We start from the raw sequence: 27,136 nt of genomic DNA on the forward strand, positions 1-27,136 counted from the left end.
CTCTTTTTTTCTTAGTCTAGATAATTATTTGTCAATTTTGTTTGTCTTTCAAAGAACTAATGCTGTTTCATTCATTTTTTGTGTGTATCTTAATGAAACTCATTTATTTGTGCTGCAACCTTTATTATTTTTTTCAGAAGCTACCTTCAAATTTGATTTGTTCTTGTTTTCCTAGTTCTTTCAGATGCAATGATAAGTTGCACATTTGAGATCTTTTCTTGATTTTTTGAGATACAATATTGCTCTAATCTTCCCTCTTTGTACTCCTTTTACTGTATTGCCACATCCAGCACAGCTCCTGAAACTCTGGAAGTAGGATGGTGGGGAACAAAGAAAACAAGTTGTGAAGATGCAGAAAGCTGAGGTCAGGTGGAGCCCTCTTGCTTGATGGGACAGAAGAACTGCCTGGCTCCTGCAGCATGTTTATTTATACAATCAGCATATGAATACGTCCACAGAGAGTTTAAGTGGAGAGCTGGATCTGGGACAGGAAGAATATCTAATCTTCCGCAGAATGGCATGCCTTAGTAGCTTCATGGAGAAGAAGAGGGGAACTGTCTATATTACCTCAAGCAAAGGTCAAGTAACTATGAGCATCAGCTCCCTGGGCCGTGCACTCTTCTCATGGCACACTGCCAAACTCATGAGAAGCAGCAGCCTTGTCTTAGATACCTGCAGTACAGACAGCTTCACGCCCAACACTGTATCCCAGACAATTCAGTGTATTGTACCTCCTTTTTCATTCACTTTATTTTTTTAAATTGTGTCTTAATATGTACTTTTATCCTTTGGTTGTTCAAGAGTTAAGTTGTTTAATTTCAGTATATTTGTATTGTTTCCAAAGTTTTTCTTGTTACTTATTTCTAGTTTCACTATATCATGGCTGAAAAAGATATTCTGTATGATTTCATGCAAATTACTCTAAATTCACTGAGACTATAATCTGTCCTGCACAATGTCCCATATACTGCTAAAAGGAATATCTACTTGTTTGATATGTTAAAAATTATTTCTGTAAGGGTTAAAGAGAAAAAAACAAAAATACCCAAAATTTCAAAACAAGATGATAGGAAGATAACAATGGTTACTACATTGCATAGTGTTATCTTTAAATTAGTTACTCAGAGTACAAGATATTAGCATTTAATTGTCCGAACAATGCTATCACACACCTTCCTTTTCAATGAACTAAGGGAAATTAGTAGTATAACTATCTTAACTATCTTATAAATCTTGTTTTTCCCTTCTTCTTTTCTCCATTCCCCTACCCCAGTTTCTCTTTCCTTTTGAAGTTTCTTCCCATTTTACAATACCTATCATACATTTTGGATCTTAGACTTTTGTAGGTAAGTGGATGCAACTTGAGACCATACTGATAAGTGCAATATACCAGATGCACATGTGTAACCATCGTTTTGCCTCACTAGTGTGAGAAGCTGAAAGAGTATTTGTTAAATTTCTGTGACAGAGTATTGAATCTTGGGTTTTTGTTCTTTGAAGCTCCTAGAGTTTCTTAAATGCAATGGTTTTAAATTCTCTATCTGGGCTGGGACTGTAGCTCATTGGTAGAGCCCTTGCATGAGTCTGATCCCCAGCCCTCCAAGCATACAAACATACAAATAAATGAATAAATTAAATAATTAATACAATTTAGATCCACTAGTTTTCCCATGCTGGTTACTATTTTTTCTGTTTCTAGTAACGTATTTTTACTATTAGGTGAAGAGGTCACAATTTGCTCTTCATGTTTACTGTGTAGCATCCTCTGGGAATAGAAGCCTCAAGTATTTATGAAAGTATTAGGAATCTAGCTTTGTTTGTGTCTGTTTTTCCAGAAATTCTAAACAAGCAGCTTATTCTCTCTGATCATATATCATTCTTGCTATTTTACCAATTTACTTCTGTCCTAAGCACAGATTTGCCACAAGTCCACTCTTGGTATGTTGTCTCTATTTCAGCAATAGATGGTGATTCAGGTCTTTCCCAAATCTACAATTGATGCATTATACAGTATGCACCAAGGAAGTACCTAAAGTGGGTACTCCATTCCTCAAGCCCTTTCCTAGGGGGCTACATAGGTCCAGATGGCTACTCAACAGTTAGTGGTTTATGACCAGCACTACAGGATTCTATCTTCCTATGGCAAAAATCACCACAGAGGGACCAATCTTAGGCTTCTGTGCTGGGCCTGTGGCCAGCAATACTGCCAAAACATGTCATTCCCTGAACCCACAGCCAACCAAAACCAGCACAGTACTGGGGTAGGTGCAAGGCCCCCAAGGCTGTGGCAAACTTTTAAAGGGATAGACTCATGGCCAAAGATCACCTCAACCAGACACAATAGATGCTGGCCAATACAAATCCAATAGATCAAGGTTGCATATCTCCCTGGGACCAGGGCTATTTCAGAAGCTCTGTCTGCAGCTGGACATTGAGAGCAGGAGAATATGCAAAGGCAAAGTTTTAAGACAAAGCCTTAGGCTAACTATTTGACATGTTCTCAGCAATTGAAGTCTTGCTATGTTGGCTGAGATGGGCTAATTTTATTTAAGGCAGTTTCCTGGTCATCAAGGCTGATACTAAGCTGGGTCCTATCAGACTTTCATGGCTCTAAAGTTGTACACAGTCTCAGACGTGTACCTAAAAACATAGTGTAGATGCAGGTGATGTAGGTGAAAATGTGAGTCCTTCCCACTGGGACACAGAGCTCTTTGCATTGTCAGTGCTGGTCTAGAGGCTTCTTCTTGAGCTCTGGCTTGGAGCCACCTGTGCTGCCCAAGGTTGGGGTAATGTGGTGGAAACCATTCCTTGGCCATCAAAGCTGACACAACTGATTTGCACCTGAGTGTCATGGTTGCAGAGACCTCCATAGTCTCAGCAAGTGGAGTATGCACATTCCAAGCCTAGCAAAAATACAGGCCAAAGCTCAAGTCCATCCCACAGCATGCAGAACTCTGTTGGACATCAGGGAAGATCTAGAGGCTCCATCTGTGAGGACTGGATAGAGGACCTTTGGTTTCTCCCTAATACTGGGTCTCACCTCATTGGCTTGTACTGAGCTCCATTGCCAAGAATTACGAAAGCTTTTGTGTCCTGGTCCCCAGTAGATGGAATCTTCTTCCCTGCTCTGCTGTGACAGATGGGAGGAGAGTCTGTGGATCAACTGCCTGGTATAATACAGTTCCAGTAGAAAAAGCTGTATAGCTCTGCCTAAAAGCATGTTTCACCATAGTAGGACAGGCATTGGCTTTTGAATCTAAAGTCTGAACTCAGTTCCCTCATATGCCTCTAAGCAGTAGATGTTACCACACTGCAATCTTTGGAGTTTCCTGAGAGCTGAAACCAGCAACTCCTGCCCTCTTTCTTCATCTGTGTGCCTTTTATAACTACCATAACACAACCAGGGATTGTGATTTCTCACCTGGTTTCCTTCGCTAGGCATGTGTATGGCTGTTCAAACAGATGTACCTGTGAGGAATGATTGCTGTATGACCTTACTAAGCCACAGATGTGTTCCACTTCCCTGTCTTATTTAGTCCTTTCTAATGAAAAATTTATTAATAAGTGTACAATGGTATGATAGAGAGCTAGTCACTACCTGTAGCATCTGAAATTCAGTGTTTGACATAAATTGCATGCTTTGGTATCTACTATGGATTTTTAGTTGAAACATTGTCTGTGTTGCAGCAGTTTTTAGGGTAAGATGATCTATGTCCTAGTGTTTACTTAGAAAAAAAGGTTCAAGCAAAAGACCTTAAGTCAAAATTCACTGATTTCTCTCTCTTAGCCATATCTGCAGGGTTATAGATTCCCTGAGAAGTGGGAGTCAAAGGACAACATACAGTGCCTCACAGAATAACTGGTGGGAGACAGAGAGTGCAATAGATAAGGTCCCTCTGTCCTTAGATGAATTTGTTCTTTGTGAGATAGGCTATGTCTGAGTGGCCCTGGCGGGTGTATGGTTTTGAGTGGAATACAATGATGCCAGAAGTATAGGGCCTAATCAGTTCCAATTTCAATTCAGGCTGCCATGTAAGCCTCAGAACCCATTCTTCTCTCTTCCTCCCCAATAGAGGACCGGGCTCTAATCTACTGGGGCTATTTTCCTCCCTCTTTGTCTTCTTCCCTTTGATCTTTCTTTTTCTCTGTAAGCACTTGAGGTCAACCCTGATTCATGTAACCCCAACCTATCACAATGGAATTCCTAATTATGAATCTCAAGGAGAAGGTGCTGGAATCTAGACGTGTGCTAGCACAATTGCTCTGGATCCCTAAATCATGAGTTTCCTCACCTGAGATTCAGTATAACTGCCAGATGCTAGCTTAAGTAAAAGAAAAGCCCACTGACTCTTTCTTTGCTCATATGACAGGTAGCAAATGTTATCACATCAATCCGTTAGCTTGAATCTGTTTGGCTACTAGTAAGATGTTATATTTGTTGGATGTTTAGAATCCATTTGTAGTTCCTTGTGTGTGAACTTGTTCATTGTCAGTTTTTCCTGTTTGCTTCTATTATCACCCTTTTGGGTTTTTTTTTGTACCAGGAATTGAACTCAGGACCTTGCACTTGTCAGACAGGCACTGTATGTCTGGCCTGATCATCGTTACAAGTTCCTTAAATTTTAAAAATAATCCTTGAGTGTCACAGCAGTGGTGGACTGGTAGTTCTTATCCAGTGAATCAGAAAACTTTTCTAATAGCATATTGATAGTCACTTTAATACAAGGACTGGTAAATGGATTACTTTTTATTAACTGTAGCTGTGTTTATAATATTCAATGCAATAGAAAAACAAAATATTTATGGATATTTTGTGTCTTAGTAAGAGTTATATAAAATGTTAAGTTAAGGTAAATACCTCATTCTTATTTGAATTTCACTTCCAATTAAAATCTGGTAATGTGAGTAAAGAAAATAGATAGTACAGATGTACATTCATTTTAAAGACATTAAGACATAGAAAAAATAGTGAAAAGCAACTATAATTTTTTTTGAAACAAGTTTTAGAAAACAAATTGCTATTGGTTTGAAGAAAATTAGACATAAATATCATAATATTATTAATGTTCTATTTTAGAATTTATCTATCATTCCATTATACTATCTCCTGTTTCCTGTGGGAATTCTTGAAATCCCACTTTTATAAAATCTCCAGTTTTAAAAATTGTGGTATTTTAATGTTGTCCACCTCTTTCAGCTGTGATCACTTGTGAACTCTGAAAGCCTCCTCATGGCTTTCCTAGAAATACTTAACTGTAATTTGGATTCCCTTTTCATAATTATTTCTTTAGGGAGCTAAATGATAATTCTTGGTCTCCTTCAATTGATAAAACAGCAAACAACAAATAACACAAACTTTATGTTTTCTGTTGGTCCCTTAGATTTTAATTTTTCTCTAAACTAAACTCAATGGCTGTTCTATTAATCCTACTTCTTCATCTTTTCACACAATTCAGGATTTTTTGCAGATTTAAACAAATTATTTTGAAATAAGCATAAATAAAAAATATACTGCAGGAGATCCTATGTGAACAAATTTCACTCAGTTTCCTCAGTTGCTGCCTCTTCTGTCATTATGGCACAATTTAAACCAGAAAGTATCAAGAGAACAATGTATACAAGGTGTTCTATGCCATCTTATCACATGTGTATATAAGATTACTTTCATCCTCAAATGAAATACAAAACTAGGGGCTGGGGATTTAGCTCAGCGGCAAAAGCGCCTGCCTGGCAAGCGCAAGGTCGTGAGTTCGGTTCCCAGTACCGGAGAAAAACCAAAAAAAAAAAAAAAAATACAAAACTAGAGAAGTGCCAGCAGCTCCCTTTGCCATCCCTTTGGTGTCACACACAGCTCCTATTCCCCACTGCCATAATCCTGCTCAACGGCTGAGCTGTTTGCCATTTCTAGAACGGTGTCAGTTTAAACAGGTTATAAAAATGCAATCGTGTAATACATAGTCTGTTGTCACTGTTTATTTTAACTACACTTATAATGCCCTCGAATGTCACTAAGCTGATGCACAGGGATGGAGTTTAGGGCCTGGTAAGTGAAATGGAGAGTTGCTGTTTTGCTTTTTGAAAATGCTGTCAGAGTAATGCACGTGAATGGGCTGAGGAAAGCGAAATTGGATAGAAGAAGGTTTGAAAGGAAACTTAGTACAACAGAAGCCGCAGCGCATTCCACACAGGGCTCTGAAGATGGGGCTGAGGGATGCCGATGCCTTTGGTAGAAGTAAGATGGGGCTGAGGGATGCCGATGCCTTTGGTTGAAGTAAGGCTGACCATCATGGTGCGGACTGATCTTTGACAGGAGGCACAGCCTTGGGTGGAAACCTTTATAGCTCTACCATTGTGGAAGACGAAGGGATGCTGATCTGTTCAGGAAGAAGAAAGGTTCAGGATGGAACCACAGAATACAATGCAAGTTGATGTTCAATCTCTAAGACTCACTCAGGAAAATGAAATACATGATTAGATATCCTGCTTCCCTACCCTACTGCATGAAAATGGATAAATCTATACTATAATTCATTGAAATTCATATTCCTAATTTTATAACTTGAATTCTAGAATATAAAAAGGAACTAGTTAGCTATTAAACTTTCATTTATTCAAATGTAGAAATACTTCTTAGTATATTACCACCTGCTTAGCACAACTTATATATATATTTCTTAAATATGCACCTGGTATGTTCTGTTTTATAAATATTCAAGCCTATTTTGCATTTGTATTAAATGCTTTCCAACATTGTAATGCTGTATTTAAAACTACACTTTAAAAAACTCTTTACCAGTTCAGAAGGGTTCACAGGACCCATTAATCTGCTGAGTTTTTAACTCATCAGCATTTTAAAAATACAAACACATTTCTTCATGTAAATTTACTCTACTTTGAATATAAAAGCAACAATTAGACTGAGACTATCTTAACCAATTAAGTGTTCTACTGATTAAAAAATGATGTATGTGCACAGAATTTTTGTCGGCTTTTGTAACAAATTCCCCCTAGTTTATTTTCTCACAGAAAATTGGCTTAATTTTACAACAAACAGAAAGGCATGATGACAATGACCTTAGCAACTATTTCAGCTCCCTTGTTCCCAGTAGCATTGACTGGGAAACTCAGAAACTCAGAAACTCAGTTTTAGACTATGAACAGTAGGGTACCACTGAATTATTTCATATTAGCAAAATATTGACCTCTTAAATAGTTCTTTCTGCATAAGTAATCTGTAAGAAGAGACTATCACTGCCATAAAATGAGTTTATCATGTGTTTATAAGAGGACAAGACAGATCTCGGAAATATCCACACAGATGTTATCAGTTAAATCCAGATCATCTCACTGCCCAAGCACATTTGTGTCATTTCATATAAAAATTAAAACATATGAAGATGCTTTGTAGTTAGACCTTACTGAGCTTTACCAAACCCTACGCCTATGCTCAGAGAGCAGATTTTTAGCTTCTGTTGAATAGCGTGAATTTTATTTTGTCCAGCAAAACCAAGATGGCCTTGGAAGGAGATAAAAATGTCAATGTCGAGTCCCCGGGTTCCTGCTAAGCTCGTCTCCCCTCCTTGAGTTCCAAAGATTGGAAGCAGCTTGATTTTTAAGAGAAAAGGTTTTTACAAGATTATACATTTAAGTTTGGCCCAGGTTGAGAAAAGGGTTTACTTCATTTACAACAGAAACTTTTGCAATTGCCAATACTGTCGTATAACCAACTAGCTCTGAGAAGACAGAGCTACTGCAGGATTAGGGAGGAGAGACGCTGTTTCCTGCTCAGCCTCCTGGGTGCTGAGCTACACAGGGTAAAATCTGTCATAATGAGAGACAATGACTTCTTTCCTTATTTGCAGAGACTTTAAACATTTTCTGAAAAGTTCAGAGCAGAGAGCTCTGTCCCTCTTGGTTCATCCCTAAATTACTCAGTTAGAAAATTTGTTTTTGAAAACCAACCGTATTTTAGAGGGGAAAAAATGCAGTATCACATTCTAAGTACTTTTACATATTCATATACCTTAAATATCATTATTTACCATTAATATTTTTGTTGCTTCTCTTTTGTTGCTGGGGAAATGAGCGCAAGGCCTCCTGCATGCTAAGCATGTGTTCTGTCACTAAACCACATTCCCCTTCAAGGAGAGGTTTGCTATTATTCTCATTTGAGGTTATGAAAACTAAGACATAAGAGTAAAAAGAAAGATTCACTACATTATATGAGGAATAGGTGATTGAACCAATGTTTAAGCCCAGCTCGATATGTTGTTAAAAATATGTTCTTTTGATGGGACCAAAGATCATAATCTGACTGTCTAACATATAATCTTCAGTCTGTTTTGTTTGGCCTCCATAATGTATTTTAAATAATTAAAAATTATTTTCCAATCTCTAAAAATTTTACATAAAACAAAAAGAGCTGGGATTTCCTCTTTGTTCAACAACCAGTTGGAATTTAGCAATGGTTAAGCTACTCAGTTGAGTCACGGCTTCGCATAAGCTCCACAATTCTTTGTGCACCCCTTTCACTGTGGACAGATACATACTTGCAGGGCTTTCTTACTTATCGCTATGGACTCAAATGCATATCTTTATAATTTATATTGAATCCTTAATCTCCTTGTGGCATTATTCAGATAGAGGGGCTTTAAGGAGGTAACTAAAGTTAAATAAGGTCATAGGAGAGGGATTTAATCTGATATGACCTGTGTTTTATAAGAAGAGATATTTTTAAAGACCCTGTAGATTACTCTTGTTCTCTCTCCACACTGCTTGAAGGAAAGGCCACATGATAGACACATGGAGAAGATGACAGGCTTTGAGCCAGGAAGAGATCACTTTCCAGAAACCAGGTTGTGTAGTGTTTTGCATTGGATTTCTATTCAAAATAAATGTCTAGTTTTAAGCAATAAATCAACATTTTGTTATAGCAGTGCTAGTAAACTAATACACTTAGATTCAACTTTCTTCGTTTTATTACTGTTTGTGCCTCATCCTTTTAACTGAATTTATTATGTCCTTTTGTCCTTCTGGGATAAAGAAGGTGTCTTAAATTTTAATAATTTCAAAATCTCCATTTTAACCTGCAGTTTATCAGATTAGAGTGAAATGGCAGATCAGAACAGAAATTTATTTCAATGATGCTACAGGAAGTCCAGGAAATAGGAGGATATTTATCACATTAAGAAATAGTGGCTTAAATTTTTCAGTACAGTTTGTGTTGTTGACAAAGACTGCATCATTTTTCACCTAGTGTTATGTTATAGAGTGAAATGTAGCATATAAAAGGAAAACAGAGAGAATGGAGAATATAGAAGTGGAGACTCCACCCTGCTCACAGTAGAAGGGAAGTAAAATAGACCAGATTTGGAAAACTGAATTCACTCCCAATTCCTTCACTAACTGTCATGCCACTTAACTACTTAATCTTATTCCCAGAGTTCTTTTTCAATTGGTCAAATGAAAGGATTAAATTCATTCTTAAGATTCCAGGACTAAGGTTGCTTTAAAAACGGTAAGCTTTTGCATGATATTGTTCCAATAAATAGCAGGCATATTTCCCAAACAATATGAAATTATCCTCTAAGCTAGTATATCAGCAAAAACTATCACCAATTTAAAAAAAAATATTATCATACTAAGAGGATGAAAATATTTATGTGATATGTTTTTGGGTACTCTTTGTGTGCATACAAGCCATGTGTCCTGAATAATCAGCAAAAACTAATCATTGTTAGTATGTTATTAATCTAAGTACTTATAAAGGCATCACAGAATGGTCTAAGAGTTCCAAATAAATTAGACTGTTCTTGCTTGGCTCTGATTTTGAAATGTTTTAAGAAAATCCTTAAAAACAACTTTTTAATATTAGAAATTTAATGAACATTCTCTAGTGCATTCTATGTAATTTTAAAAAGCACAGTTGTAGAAGCATCTAATTTACTCTCTGGGAGCAGTTGATATACTTGAGCAATTAGGATTGCTTAAGTAATTTTCCAGTGTATCTTTGATAATGGTTTACCGCATTAATCCTATTACTGACCTTTCCATAAGTATTTACCATGATTTCAAATCCTATAATAGCTAAAAGTCACCTACTTTCTTTTACACATGATCAATTTTTATTTTCTTCCTTTTGCTCCCTTTTTGTATAAGAGAGATACATTTTTAAACAACACATAATTGTACTCAGTGGCAAGTGACAATAGTAAACTAACTTTATTCAAGAATAAAAGAAGAAAAGCCCACTGATATCATTAACCTTCTAAAAATTTAGAGATTTCTGTAAAGTCTGAATGAGGTGTCTGATAGTAGATGATGGTAGATGCACGTTTTCATGGTTTCTACAAGTGAGAGAAACGTTTTAAAGACTGCAAAACCCAAGTATCTCCAAACATTTGAATGAACATGATACATTTAAATTACACTTTATATTTTATTCACTTTAATTCAAACTTCATTTTGCATGGAGTTTAATCACAACTGTATGAAAATAGGCAGAAGCATCATATACACTTGGATCATTATTTTACTCAATAGCCTGAAGAATGATCAAATAGAACTCAGAGCCATACACTGGAATATATGCGCTCACCGGTCCTTTTGTTTATATGTACAGATCTACAAACTAGTACTGCATGCTTGTATTGCACTGCACTATGAGAGGGAGAATGATTTCTTCTCATTGACTGTATGCTCCATCAATCTTTCTCTCAGGATGAAATGCTTTCTATTGTCAGTAAAATCATACAGTAAATATTCATTGAATTTGTATTCTTCACTAACTATGTGCCAGAGGATTTTTACTACATACTAACAATTCATCAGTAAGTTAAAAAGACCTGATCCTTGCCCTGTAAAATCTATTGTCTAATGGAACAAGGTAAACACCAAATAAGGAATTGCCATCCTCATGAGCATGAAAGCAAAACAACAAAAAAGAGTGATGTGTACTGTACTGTGAGAATTGTAGCAGATTTGTTTTACTGGAGAAAGTTGGGATGGCCTCAAAAAGGAACATGATTAAGTTTAGGCTCACAGAATTACTGACTAACAAGACAACGATCAGGAGGAGCATTTCAGATTGATTGAGGAGACCAGCAGCAAAAAAACAGAAAGGTGTGATCAAAACTCTGTAAGTTGTGGTGTCAGAGTAAAAAGGGAAGAGCTCGATCTGGAAATGATGCAGAGGACAGATCATGAGGATTTCTGAGTAAATGGAAGGTTTGAAAGATGAGAAAAGAGATTAAGAGCAGTTTTACAGTGCATAAAAGAGATTTCTTATACAAAGTAATCTACCGACTACTTGTAAAAATATAAAACACACAGAAAACATCAACATTTATTCATAGGTAAAATGATAAGAAGTAAAAATAATAGGCATTGAACCATATAAATGTATATAAATGTAAATATCTAAAAGTTTTGTAATATCTCCTACTTCCACAACCTTTACCATAATGAAATCATCTTTCATGTCTACTCTTATCTCTCTTACTTTAACCTCCATAGAAATAGGAAACATTAGGTAAAAATCTTATAAAAAATTTGGAAGATAAAGAGTAAATGCTAATTTATGAAAGAGAAAACATAATAATTAAAAACATAATGAACAGTTGTAAAGTAGGAGCCAGCAGCAACAGTATTGAATAATTATTTAAGCCATCTCCCTGTTTCAAATAAGACATTCTTATGTTCACTAAAAACTATAGGGATAATTGATAGTTGAGGTCAAATGTAGTTCCTGAGATTGGATCATATTATATTTATCTATATATTTTTGATTCTTAATGATTAAAAATAAATTAATGTAACACATCACTAATGCATCTCAGTGTAATGTTTCTTTTCTTGTCTGAGATGCTCAAATGTAAGTAAGCTGCATGCGAAGAAAATTCCTTATAACTGTGTAATCTCATTAGTAAAATGCAATGTTATACCGGGAAGCTACAGCGAGAATTGTTTTGGGAGAAGTGTTTGGATATTGTGAAATGGTTGGATAACTTATCTCTTACTTTTTCAGTGATGAAATAAGCCAGAAAGTAAGTACTTTCACAGGGACATATCAGAGTGTAAATCTCTGAAAGATAGTTCACTGTAGCTCAATTAATAATCAGGATCTTTTCTTTTACTCATTGCTAAGAAACCGCAGATGTAGCAGCTTGGATTTATTCCCAGAAATGACTCTGAGAGCAAAGGCAAAATAGGCAACAGTGGCTTTGTTCTATTTAAGCATGACCTCATCTCATTTTTGTAAATATGGACATGATAAGCCAAGTTCAAAAATCCTGTGCTTTTTAAAGTTTCACCAATGACTTACAAATGCCTGCTGAGAGATTTTTCTTACTGAACTTGGCCACTGATCCTAAACCAGAGGAAAGAGTTGGAGATGCTGCATTTTCTCTCTCTCTCTCTAATAGCAGAGGTTGAAAAGGTAACAATATCAGAAGTGTTTTACTGTGACAAGAATCAAGCACCCTGGCAGGTGTACTGCTTCTACAAAAATGATTTTCCCGTAGCCAAGTACAAAATCTTTCTGTCTTCTTCTGTAGCCATAAAGTTATACAAATTTGGAGAAATAAAGTCAATGTATTTACAAATACTCCGTAAGACTGCATAAACATCACTTCTAGGGATAGAAATAGTAACAGAGCAGGAGATATAGTTCAGGGCTGGAATGCTTGCTTAGCATGCACATGGCCTTCAGCTTAATCCCCAGCACTGCAAATAAAGCTAATAGAAAGAGTTATAGTGTAGGGCATAGCTTTTTAAACGATATTTCAATAAAGCCTATGTGAATTGACTAGAACTTGTCATTATCTGCCTACTGTTTGCACAATGTCTCAAAGCATTTTCCATATCAAGTTTCAAAACTAAAATAAGGACTTTTCCCTTGGGTGAAGATTAGGGTTGAGTTAGGGTTACGGTTAGGGTTAGGGTTAGGGTTAGGTTTAAGTTTAGGGTTAGGTTTAGGTTTAGGGTTAGGTTTAGGCTTAGGCTTAGGGTTAGGACTAGGATTAGTTTTAGGGTTAGGGTCAGGGTTAGGGTTAGTTTGGCATTTTTATTCCCTTTGTCTGTTGATCTTAAATTGAATATTTCTATTGTCCTCATAAAAGCAAAACAGATATGAGTTACAGTATTGCACCTTTTGAGCTAGATGTTGTTTGTACCCATTTTCTTTCCTGTCACTTACCTTCTCATGTGAATTTTATATGCATTATTGTCTATGAACTAACCAGACATACAACTGTCACATAGGGAATTTGTATATCTTCTCAGAGATTTAAGTGATTGTGTCTTTATTGATTGTGACTGTATTTCCTAGTCATCTATATTTTTAGTCTTGCTCTCAGTGTCTTCCCTTCCTCCTGAGAATGGTCTAAATAATGTATGTGCACCTCATAATTTTACCAGGAGTCAGTCTTTCAGGGACCCAATTCAGTAAAGCACTGATATTCTGATAGATAACCAACAACCTTGTGGCATTTCTAAGGTAGTATTCTAAAGCAATATCATTTAAAGTCATTTGGAAGGCAGAAGCAAGAAGGTCACGAATTGAAACCAGGCTTAAGTAAGTTGATAATTTCCTGATCTCTATTGCAATATAAAAAATTTTAAAAGGCTAAATGTGTCTAGTGCAAAGTCCCTAGATTCAGTCTCCAGTATTACAAAAAAATTCCCATTTACTTATACAAAACCTTATTTTGGACACATTCACTTGACTTCTTCAGCCCTCCCTTATCTAAAAAGATAAATTTTACTTAAGTTTGTCTGAGAAAAACAATAAATAAGAGACTGTTATGTGTTCCTAGTCTTGGTTTTGCTGTTCTTTTCTTTGTATTCTTGTTGTTTCTCTAATTTTACCTTTGCACAGTGATAGAAAAAGACAGGCAAGAAACATCAGTAATGAGAGTGTGGACAAATAACGATAGGGAGGTTTCAAAGAACACTGAAAATCGAGCAATGGCATATCAGTAACAGTGAAGAAACAGGTTATTAATGATGAAGAATGTATGCATACTTAAATACTTTTTTAAAAGGTAAGTAAAAATGAAAGACATTCATTCAAATAGAATAGAGAGCAGCATCGCAGTTAGGGAGGCTTTCGGACTGCTTTACTTTGAGATCTGCCCTGGCTCGTGGGGGAGCACAGCTCCAGGCTGGCTGAGTGGTTTGTGAAGGTGGAGTTAGGATCTGTAGCTGGTCCCTGGCTGCTTCCCATCCATCCCTCTTCCCCTTTTCTGCTTCCAGTCTACCACGAACAAAGTAGCTTTGCTTTACTATGCCTTTATGCTAAGATCTCTCTGCCCCTGAGTCAGCTGGTCAGGAACTGAAACACCAGCAATCTAAACCCCTCCTCACTGAAGCCGCGGGATTGTATGCTATGTTCCTGTGATGGAAATGGTTAATAAGGAATGGAGCAACTCCAAAATTATCACCATCAATTCTCTTAAATACTTAGTCTACATAGCAGGCAATATATATCTCCTATGATTCAATCCCATGAGATATTAGGCAGCAGTGAAGTTTGATATTACAGAGATTTTGTGAAAAATTGAAAGCATGTGTTGATCAGCAATTACACAATACAGAAATGAGACTATACTCCAAAAGCATAGTTGATCTCCTTGTAACAACTGAACAGTTTTATTTACATGATATCTGACATAACAGAAGCACAACCTTACCAACCAAAACTGATCTTCTCAGCTGCCTTGCCGAATGGCTTTCTTTTTCTTAACATTTCAAGGAAAATGGCAATGTGAGAAGAAAATGAGATATAATAATATATGAAAATAGAGACACATTTTAAATCAAAAATGTATTCCATAAATTTCCAAAATTGGTATTCAGCTTTGCACAAGTCAACTTTCCATGCACACAACATTGAATACATCGCCATCACTGTAATGAAGTTGCAGGGCACCTGCTCATCCTGCACTTGCTACCACATGCCTGGGAAGAAAAAGCTGGACATAGCGTCCGTGGTTGTAGTAGCAGTTGAACCATCTGTGCTGCTAGTACCGTGAAAACCTTAAATCTGTTCCCCACACAGATGGAGGCCTCATTTCAGGAAAAGCAGATTCTGATGCATAGCATTGATCTCCAGTTCCAGTTTTTAGAAATTCTTGAAAATCTTAACAATAAACATGTTGAAAGGCAAGAATTCTAAGGAACTGTATTTTAAAATAGCAAGCAAACAACGTAACGCTTTCAGTATGGCTTCATATTTTCTTGTCTTAAGCATCCAATTAGAAAGGGCAGAATTTTTCTTCATGGAATGAGTTACAGTGACTCATAGAATATTTAAATGATTTACATACAGGTTGGAGGTTTCATCCCTCACATGGCATTTTCACAGGGACCAGTACTTTTTACAGTTTCTCTAACAGCTTCTTTCAGATATGTTGTAAATTTTTTAAGGTAGCACAGGATGAAAAAGATGGGCTTTCAATTTTCCCTCATGCCAGGTTTCTGATATTTCAGTGATTCTATATCCCATACATACGTTGTTCCCTCAATGTCTTATACAGTAACACAGTTTCAAGAATTTGGAAACTTATGTTGGTTCACTCAGACTTCTGGGATGAACTAAATAATCTTAAGCTGTACCTGTTCCAAAAAAGTCTGAACTAATGGAAGATCTCAATGGTTTTGATGATCCATCAGTCTGACTGAAAAAATATAACTATGTCATTATGTAGTTAAAATAATCAATTTTTCTCTGCTATGCTTAAAATAAAGATAAAACTTTTTAACATGGCTCTCAATATTCTTTTTCTCTCAGTGGCTAACTCTTAAGCAACCTTTAGGATTTAAGTTGAATAGCTCTTCTTAAGAGAAATCTTAACATATACTAAATAGTCCTTCTGTGCTGATAACATGTCTGAATTCTGTTTTCTTCTTGCTTTCATATTTAAAAGTACCTTTAGCTCTTTTGATTGTAACTTTTAAATACATACAAAACATATTCACGCATTTTTCCAGGTCCATACTCTCAGCCACTCTGATTTCTCAACAATGCTACTTCAGGTGTCCTTCCGTTTTCTCTCTTTGCCTTGCTACAATCCATTCTCCACACAGCAATCAGAGAGCTCTAAAATATGAAAATTCAGATGATTTGCTGAGTCCTGTCTATGATAGCTTCCTATCAAATTTACAGGAAAAAAGAAAATTATCCATTGCAGTCTACCACACATATATAATCTAATCTCCCCCACTTCTCAAGTATAATATCATGTATCTCTCACTTGCTCATTGCATTTTGATCACAATTTTCTTATTCCTGTTCCAGAAGGAGCCTAGATTTATTTCCCCAAGATGATTTTGTTTTGAATGAAATGCCATTTCTCTAGATCTTATACTCTTTTATGTCATTCAGTTTTCTGTTTAACAGTTACTGCTCCAAAGGGCACCGGAGTTCGCTATCCAACTCAGCCACCTTGTGTGACTCACATATTATTCATACTACTATACAATCTCTGCACTTTGTGTAATAATTCATTGGATAATTATCCCTAGTGACCTTGTTGATCTTGAGATTGATCTCAAGGTCTGATCTTGGCACACAGAGCACTAAAACATATAACCTTTTGATACATATTTATTGAATAATGAAATGAGTAAATTGATCAATGAATGATGTTTATCAGAGTTTATACTTCACATATGCAGTGCAGTGGCCAGCCATAGCAAGCACTCAACAAATTTTGAAGATATCTGATTTTACTGAGTTTGTTTCTGTAAAGACTATGGAGACTACCTTCTGCCTTCACTCTAACAGATTATTAAGCATGGTTAGTTTCTATGCCAATACATAATGCAGGAAAAAATAGATGTGAAAAGGAAATGGTTCCCTGGGTGGTCCAGGTCCAACACAGGATTTGCAGTGACCAAAAATAGATTGCCAATAAAAGGAAGTCTATATGTACTCGAGCATTACAAAAATTGTAAGGAAAAGGATATGAACAATATAAACAATAGAGAATTTACACTTGTTCTCTAGACAATTTAGAAATACTGGAATGAGTAATTCTAAACAGTTAAATTATATAGAAGAATGGTTACCACTGGACAATGAAATGGTGAACACAAACAGAGAACCAGAGAAAAATTGTATCAACAATTAAATTTGGAGAGAGGTAAGGTCAATAGAGTACCCTTCTTTTTAAAAAATATTCTAAACTCCTGCAAGGAAATTAGAGCAAGGGCTAATGCAGGCATAACTGCAGAAAATCATAATAAATGTAAAGAAAGGAGAAAAAAAGGAATGGCAAAATTTTACCTTCAGTCAGATGGTCACTTTAAAAAGTAGCCTTATTCCCTGATTTTAAAATTATTTTGAAAGTTAATCTTATTAATAATTAGTGTTGGGAGATCTGAATTCTGACATGTGAGAGAATGAAATGGATCTTCCTTGCCCACATTAAAAAGATCAACTCAAGCACATAAAATGTTTAAATATAGGATAGGCAACACTCTGAAATTTGTCTAGACAATGATTTCCTGAATAGGACTCCAAAAACACAGGCAAAAAAAAAAGACAAGAAAGAAAAGATTGCATCAAACGTAAAGCTTCTGCACAACAAAGGGGAGAATTAACAGAAGAAGAAAAAACTCACACTGGGTGAAAATATTTAACAATGGTGTAGATCAAGAATCTGTAAGGAACATCAAAAATTTCACATCAGAAAGCTGTTCAATTTTAAAAATGGTCAAATATATGAATATGCATTTCTTAAAAGAAGAGATATGGATGGCCAAAAGATATGAAAAATGGTCAACCTCTATAATTGTTATAGAAATACAAGTTCAAACCATATTGAAAGGAGATTGCACGCCTGTTAGAAAGGTTGTTATCACAGTGACAAATAATAACAAGTGTTGGTGAGGACGTAAAGGAAAGGGAACCCCTGTGCCTTTTGGTGAGAATGTAAGTGAGGGCAGCTGTTTCGGAATATAATATATTTTTCTTTCCTTCAAAAAACTAAATTAGGATTGCCTTCTGACCCAGCATCCCACTGCTTAGTATATATCCAAAGGAATTGAGTTCAGTGTGCCAAAGAGACATTTGCACTCCTGGGCTGATTTCAGCATTATTCACAGTAGTAAAGATACACCAGCAACCTAAATGTCCATTGTTCAGTGAATGAAAATATGATAGACAGACAGGCAGACAGATGAACAATTGAATGCTTCATGGACTTTAAAACAAAGAAATGCCGTCATTCACAACAACACAATTAGAGCTGGAAGACATTATGCTGAGCGCAATAGACCAGTACAGAAAGACAATTACTGTGCTATTTCACTTACCTGCAACATCTAAAAATTTGGTGTGATAAAAATAATAGAAAGAAATCTTGGGGGAGAAGATGAGGCATAAAAAGGGGAAGATATTCAAATTAGTTACTCAGATAAACAAATATAGGCTTGTAAGATTGATCAAACAATTAAACATTAACTGTTCCTTTCAATAAAGCAATAGAAGATCAATATGTAATATAACAGCCACTGTTAATTTCCTATCATCTTGTCTTAAATTCTGTGTTGCTTGAATTGTTTTTATGTTGTTTTGTAAATGTCTATGTGTTTGTTAATATGTTTCTGTTCTTTTATCCTTAATATAAAAAACAAATAAATAAAATGGAGAAAATAGTAACAAAAAGGTACAAAGTTTCAATTGGACTCTAAGATTTTATTTTTGTGATCAATTGCACTGCATGGTGATCAGGGGTAACAATAATGTACTATAACTTTCAGAATTGTTACAACTGATTTTTAACTCACTACAAAGAAAATGATGAACTGGTGAGGTAATTGATATGTTTCCTGCTTAACTGAATCTTTCCGTAATGTATCCATAGACAAAAGCATCACACTGTATTCCATAAATACATACAATTATTACTTGTCCTTTAGGAACAAAAAAAGAAATAGAAATTAGAAGTGTATAGAGTGCTCAGTACTTCACAAGAAAAATTATTCTGCTATTTCTCATATAATATTTTTAAAGAAAAGAAAAACAATAATAACAATAGTGTGAAATTTCAAAACAAGATTCTAGGAGAGTAACAGTGGTTAGTACATTGCGTATTATTATCTTCAAAGTACTTGCTCATATTATAAGACATCAGCATAAAAAACTGATGAAACAATGTAGGCATAAAAACCTTTCTTTTCAGGCCTGCAAGAGGAGTGTAAGTCTGTGCTTCCTCCATTATCTCATGTAATTCTAAAAATAAAATATTGACAGGATTGTGCTCACTCAGGCCCACACATCCGTTAAGGGTATATTTGAAAAATGGATAAAGGGGAAATGAAAATCCCTGATGCTGCAGAGGTGTTTATGATATATGGGAAAACCCCTGTTTCTCTCCCTCTATAAGAAGGCAGCAAAGAAAAAGATTTGGGCCAGAAGCAGATAAAGAGTATTCAATTTAAGACTAATTTACAAAGCTTAGACTTAGAGGTTAAAGAGCTAACAGTTCAATGGTCCTAATTTAGTAGCTCATTTTCATATAAGGAAAAGTGAAAGTAAATTCTTTCTGAAAAAATTCTATCTCAATTTATGTGCTCCAAGTTTCATAAAAATGCAGGAGAGAATCAGAATAAATCAAAAGTAAAATTAATACTTTTGTATTATTAAAAAGTCAAATCTAAACAAGCAAAACCTATATATAAAACTCACTGTTATTTCCACTGTCAAGATAATTTATACCTCCATTTGGACATTTTATACCTCCATTTGAGATTCATTTCTTTACTATTTTTCTATGACTAGGTAAATACATGTCTTTTATTTTTAAAAGGTGGAAATATCATTGATTTACCTAATTTTAACCTGATTTCATGTAAAAATAAATCATGGAGATTTATTCTCACATTTAGTGATAAAATTTGACATAGAATTTGATTTTTTAAAAATCTAAATCTTTGTCAATTTTGTCAGTGCTATACTCTCTTCGGCACTGAGTTGCAAAGTATTTTTATTCTTTGTCCTCATTTTTTGAAGTAGTTTTCATGAAACCGGTCTTATTTCATCTCTAAAAGATAGTTATTATAGGGGAGAAAGAGAGAGAGAGATCATCTATATCTATTGATCTACACTACAGGTGGAAAATTATGCTATTTAGATTTTCCAACACTTAGTCTTTTCAGACTAATAAGCCCTGTCAAAAGAGTTTAAAAAAGAAAACACAGAATATCAATATTAACAAAACATATGATAGAGTAAACAGAGATAAAAAAGACATGAAAAAAGTACCTTATACAATTATTTAGTGACTTTGATGAAATAGACAAATTCCTCAAATACACAAAGTTGGACTCATGGTCCAAGCTGTGCAAAGAGGAAGTGTTACTAAACTTCTCAGTCCTCTCAAGACACAGAAAACAAGAGCAGACTTCTGACATAACTCCACCTTGATGCCCCGGAGCAAAGGTTTCTCTAAGACTTTTGCCCACAATAATGGTAAGACCTGTTCCTGCCTTTACTAGAAGTCTAGAATCAGGTAACATGCAAAAGTAGTCTGACAACTAGTGGTCAGCTTACAATCCCCAGCTGAACGGAGTGAGCATGGTGCTGGGTGTTGGAGGCCCACCTGAGGACTGTTGCTAGCAGCATAAGAGGCAGAACTGGAGAAGGAGAAGTGAGTTGTTGGGAGTGGAGAAAGGCTGCTGGAGCTGGTAGAAGCTGTAAGGAGCTGTTGGTTCTGCTGGAGGAGCTTGTCATGCTGGCTTTCCTGATGAACTTGGCTGTTTTCATCCTCCAAGGAGCTTGGGAACTTGTTGGCACTGAGAATAGATTCAGTTCACTTTGAGAGAGCTCTGGTCCTCACCTTGAGCATCACTTTCTGGCTCCGGAGGGGAAGATGGTGCATAGCACATTCTCCTGAAGAAGCCTGCTCCATTGGCTTTCCTGATGGGAACTCAGCTGTTTTCACCACTAGTGGAGCTTGGGACCTCACCCTTACTGAGGATGGCTGTGATACCTTTCAGGGGAGCTCTGGTTCTTCTGAGCGTTGCTTCCTGGCTCCAGTGCAGATCCCTCAGCCTGCTAACGCAGATCCCTCAGCCTTCTAACACAGATCCTTCACCTCACTGGCACAGACTTTCTGGATTCCACCACTGACTTTTGGGCCTTCGCAGCACAGATCAGTGAAACAGGCCTGCAAGAGATATTGTTATGGGTTCTTGGCCTCCAGCTGGATTCGTGGGAGTCATAAGCCTTAGGTCTTCAGCCAGACTCATGCAGGACATTTTGATGGGATGGAGGCCCTTGGCCGGGTTCTTTGTCTATAGTGTGTGGACAAATTTGCTGCACTCTTTTGTATATCGTTCTTTGGGTGACTATTAAAAATAACCATATAAAATATGTGTCCTGTATTATATTGTTTCCCCTTGCAAAAATAAGCCCCAAACCAACACAAAACCAAAGAAAATTTGCATTCTTTTTGGGTGAAGGGATTAGTTTGTTTCTGTTTGTACAAAGGACAGCTATAACATGTTAGACACAATTATATACATGTCTTTGTATCTGGGGATTGGTTTAAAGAAATATGTCTGGTTGCCAAGTTGACAAAGGGGTGGATTGTAGTGGTTGATTGATTATGTCAACTTGAGAAGTGTAGAAGCTTAACTAAACTTGGTTCAGCAATTGGCTCAGGAATTCTATACCCTACTGTGTAGAGGAGCCACCCTAAGGTGAATCATCACCTATATGGTATAAAAGAGAAATGAGGAAGGACAGAGGAACTTCCATTACTTTTGGAGGATCTTGAACTTCATTTCCTGGCTTCTAGTATAGACTCATCAGCCTCCTGGTACTTACTTGCACAGAATTATGCAGTGAACTCCAGACCCTGGACTAATTCCTTCAGTCTTCAATGTGCAAGTACCCTCTGCACTCTTCCTCTTACAACTCTTTGGCTGACTATCGTAAGCCAATCTTATAATTTCTTACACATTTGCACATCTGGTGTTATATCTGTTTCTCTAGTAAAATCCTGACTGTTACAGTTGGGAAAGCAAAAAGATATCAGGCAAAACTGTCTAAAGAACAAATGAAGAGAGAGAGGAGAAAGCTTAGGGACTATAGAATGTATAAAGATAAGCCCCAAAAATAGAATAAACTCAGCACAGTGACACAAACCTATAACCCCAATACTCCAGAGGTGGAGGCAGGAGGAGAACCGTAAGTTTGAGGCCAGCCTGAATTGCAGAGCATGACTCTGCCTCAAAAAATAAAATAAAACCCCCCCAAATATCTAAAAGAATACATGAGAATAATATAAAAGCAATAAGTGATACTAGGTTTTCCTCATGGTATCTATACAAAGCAGATGACTTCTCACTAATAAATGTTGTGAAAATGAATAGCCATAAATCATTGTGTAGTCATTAAAAATGAAGAGAGATATTTGAGAAACAGTTTTGATTTTTATTTATATAATAGATGGTTTGAAAACATTATATATTTTTTCTTAACTTTATCATTAAACAATAATACAAAGATCTTAGAATTATTGAATGGAATTAAAACCATAACTGAACTTAAATTGACCAGTATAATTTTCAAATACTGATGTTCCTATTTTCTGAGAAAATAAATTCAGAAAATTTCCTTTCCCTAATTCTAATTCCTTCTTAGCTATTAAAAGAATATGCCGAAGAGAGGAAAGGAAAAGTCTAATGATATATTTCTCTGCCAAGAAAAGTTATTCCTTCATTGGCAATCACCTATGTTTTTAAAACACTGTGAAGCGTCTTTGTATGCATACATTCTGGAAACGGATTCTGTGTTGAGCACCGATCCCTAGGAGGTGGCAAACATCAAATAAATATTCTTTGGAATATGAGGTTCATAAATTTAAAATAACAAGAACATGAAGACTACCTGCCCTTAAAAAGATGTTTCTGATATTCAGAAAGTTTGATATGAAAAACTCTTTCCCCAACCATGTGAACCAAGAAAATTATCCTTTGCAATATTTCACATTCCAAAATTGAATGATATGAATGTCACTCCAGAATGGAATGGGCAGGTGAGAAAGAGACGTCTGTGCTCTTTTTTGTAAAGAAAGCTGTACCAACCTGTCACATGATCAAATCACTTAGTACCATTCATAAGGCTTTCTTGCCTCAGCTTTATTTCTGGCTCAGAAAATTATTTTCAGCTATCAATACAATCTGAATATAGCCTCAGTAGTTCAAATGAAGTTAATATTTAACTTAATTCCCACACAAGATGACAAGCACAACAGTCTTAAATATTCTGTAATGCAACAAGATATGGGTGTGAACTCATACCTCTGATATCTACTTTAAGGTCAATTTCCTCACATCAAAATGAGGTGCACCAATCTAATAAACCTGCCTGTGTCAGAGATTTTGCTCTCTTATTTATCTAGTTTCTTTGAAAGACTAAATGTTGGGATGCTTATTAAAAAAACACCACTATGATACAGGAAATTGTTGAGAAGAAATATTAAAGAGAAAGTATAACTTAAATTATAGATGCTATGATGGTTAGATCAAAAAGAAATCACACTGAGTAGATAACAAGAAAATTCGAGTAATATGCGACCAAGAATTTTGCTTTATTTCATGTCCAGAGAGGGTAAAACCCTACTGACTGTCCTTGTCCCCCTAATTGCCTCAGGATTTCAATTTTTAGGATTTGTAACCAAAAATAAAAAATGGACCATGAATTAAAACTTATTCAAGAAGCTGTTGTGCTGATAAGGTAATAATCCTGAGATCTAAGAAATTCATAGCTTGTTAATTTCACATAATGTCTCAATATTATATAGCAAAACACTGAAAAATTATGTTTCCTTGACCTTAAGAAAAGTTATTATTCTTGAGTTGGTTAGATTTTCTAAAATTTAGTAGCATGCCAAATATTGTTATTAATAATTTTATTAATAATTAATTATTAATAATCTTCACCAAAACACTGAAAAATTATGTTTCCTTGACCTTAAGAAAAGTTATTATTCTTGAGTTGGTTAGATTTTCTAAAATTTAGTAGTATGTCAAATATTGTTATTAATAATTTTGGTTCCTGCAAAGTATTATACACATCGTCATTTACCCTTACCTAGGGAAGATTGCTAATACAACTTTGCCCATTTTAATAATATATGGACATAGTAAATACATGTATGAGATGCCACACTTTCTATATGCATCTTATTTAATCTTCAGACCAACACTGTGATACATCAGTAGTATTTAGTAAAAGATACTAAAGCCCACAGAATTTCATATTGCAGAGAAAAACTGAAATGTGAACTGAGAAATTTTGGTTTTAGGATCTATGTGTTCAGTTATCATATTGCATCACCATATGTACCAGGAACTTTAGTATGAAGAACTAATAACATGTTCATGTGGTACACTGGAAGTTATATAAGATGAGAAAGCTAATAATCATTATTTTCACAGTGACACCAGGCTGGTCCAGGTATCAGCAAGAATAAAGTGATCATGGGCACCGCACATGAGGAATAGCCCCATGGGAGGATTTCCTGGGTTGGCTACAGAAATTCACCTCCTTATGATCATAGGACAGGGATCTTCATGTCATTCCTTGCTATTATTTGGGAGCTATTTTCCCCTACAAATGACAGGCTGTCCTCCGTTATCTAGCTCTCTCCACTGTCAGTGAACTTTCAGAGAGTTCAGTCATAGAATTACAGGAACATGAATTCTTCCAGTAACTCAGAGATTAGAAGTAGATCATTCTTTAGTGGTTCCCCCAATAAGAATGCAACTCAGCTATAAAAGTGATTATAGATCTGTAAGATCAGAAATAAAGGAATCAAGTAATCCAGGCCCATATTCCTGACCCACAGAAACTTACCCAACAATCTAGTGTAGACCAGTTAAATAATCAGATTTTGAAATTTTAATTAATATCATAATGCTGTGAGATTTGAGGAAATTTGAAATGGGAGACATATTTTACACATATGAGGGATGTAAATTCATGGGGGTCAGAGGAGACTATGGTGGACAAGCCCTAAGATGACTCCAATTACCACTGTCTTGAAGACGCCGCTCTCCTTGAGTATGATTGAGGCCCAGTGACTTGCTTCTAGTGAACAGAAGAACAGTTACATTATATTTAACTCTTAGTACAGCAGGTAGAAAAAAAACACTATTTCTGGCTTTGAAGAAATAAGATACCTACTTTGAGAGCACCTATGGAAATGATCCCAAAATAAAATGTAGGTGGTTTTTGGATGCCAAGAACAGTCTCTAGCCAACAGTCCACAAGGAACCATCAAACCTCCATGCTGCAACAACGAAAAGATAAATCCTGCCAACAATCTGGGGGAACCTGGAAGCAAGTCTTTTCTTAATCACGCCTCTAATGAGTCTGCAGTGCGAGCCAAAATCAAGACTGTACCCTAAAGCAGAGAACTTAGCTAAATTAAGCCCAGACTTCTGTCCTCTGCAAACTGTGAGATAATAAACCTATGTAGTATCAGAAACCAAGACATCATATTACAGAGATTCATGTATCCCTATATTTACAGCAGTGCTATTCCTAATAGCTAAATCTTGGAAGCAGCTTCTGTGTCTATCTACACATTAATGGACAAAGAAACTGTGATATTTACACACAACGGAGTACTACTGTGCCATAGAGAAGGATAAATATGAGTCATGGGTAGGAAAATAGATGCATCTCAAGACCATACTGTTAAGTGAAATAATTAAATATGCAAGCCTAAACATCACATGATTTCTCTTACATGAGATACTTAAAATATAAATAAAAATTAAAATAAAAGATAGCCAACAGGACAAAGGGAGATAGATTTTTTGCAAAAGGGAAAGAGTCCAAGAGACGGAGGGGGGAAGGATGGAAATAGAATTAAGCCGTGTTATGTCCGTGTACCCACTCCCCATGAGGAATGTAATCGTTACCCACTAAAAACATGGATTAATAAAAATAAAAATTGAAAAGCCAGTCAGAGACTGGATGGGCACAAAAGGGACTGCAGTACAGGCTGGAGCTGGCAGTATCAGAGGCAGAGAGGAAAGTGCAGAGCATAGCTTGCTGCAGAGGCCGTGGCCAGTCCAGCCTGAGAGCTCCAGGCTCAGATCCCCTAGAGACTGCAGAACAAACTGCAAGGTATCATCCCCAAGTGTGTCAGAGGCTCCAGAGCATGGCCGTGTAGACAGCAGCATTAACACATTCATCTGGGATATTCATCTCAACTCTCTTTGTTTACTCCTTTCCTCGTAAATCAGTATTTTGTTTTAGATAATAAGATTGGTCTTGATATATATATGAAGTAATGCCAGCTGTGGTGGTGCACGCCTGTAATCCCAGCACTCGGGAGGCTGAGGCAGGAGGATTGCTGCAAGGTTGAGGCCAACTTGGGCTACATAGCGAGTTCAAGGCCATTCTGGACTACGTACCAAGATCTTATCTCAAAACCTGTGTGTGTATATACATATGTATATATTTATATATATATATATATATTTATATATGTATATGAAGTATAGTCTCAGTGTAGTCTATGTATCTATATTAGTTTTTTGTTTTATGCTTAATCATAAATTCCCCTCCCATAGCTTTATCCTAAAGATATCTAACTTTGTTTGTGAATTCAAAAATGAGACACAATTCCCTTAGCTATTCCTTCACCTCCCACTTATATTCTCTTTCTTTTTCTGCTTTCTTTACATCCTCTTACATTCTTTCTTCTACTTTTCCACTATCCTCTTTATTTTCTGTATTTTCATCTCTTTATATATAAGAATATCATTACTATTTACCTTTTTATCATTAAAATTTATCATTACTATTCACTTTTTCTATTTTTTATTTACTTTTTCTAGCATACTATATTTGATTTCTCTCCTCTTTTTGGAGCAGGAAAGTAGCCAGATCATATAAAACAAGTTCTTAGTTACCTGATAAGATATACGCACCTTGTCAGTTACTGATGTTGCTGTACTTATTCATGTGTCTAAGCAGTGCTAATCTCAAAGCAAAGCTAAAGGGTCAGCTGTGCATCCAGAACAGACAGTGAAAATGTTCCATAGAGACAAACCCCAAACCAGGGCACATCACAGAGGAAGCTGCCCTAAACAGACCCCCACAGGA

The 27,136-nt window shown here is 36.0% G+C and overlaps 1 pseudogene; it reads left to right on the forward strand.

The window, feature by feature from the left end:
* The first annotated feature begins 514 nt into the window (after window positions 1–514).
* Window positions 515–27,136, forward strand: part of LOC102026977 — a 35,340-nt pseudogene continuing 8,718 nt past the window's right edge.

This window comes from Chinchilla lanigera, unplaced genomic scaffold (assembly GCF_000276665.1).
Source record: "Chinchilla lanigera isolate Chin_1 unplaced genomic scaffold, ChiLan1.0 scaffold00017, whole genome shotgun sequence".
In the NCBI taxonomy this organism is placed as follows: domain Eukaryota; kingdom Metazoa; phylum Chordata; class Mammalia; order Rodentia; family Chinchillidae; genus Chinchilla; species Chinchilla lanigera.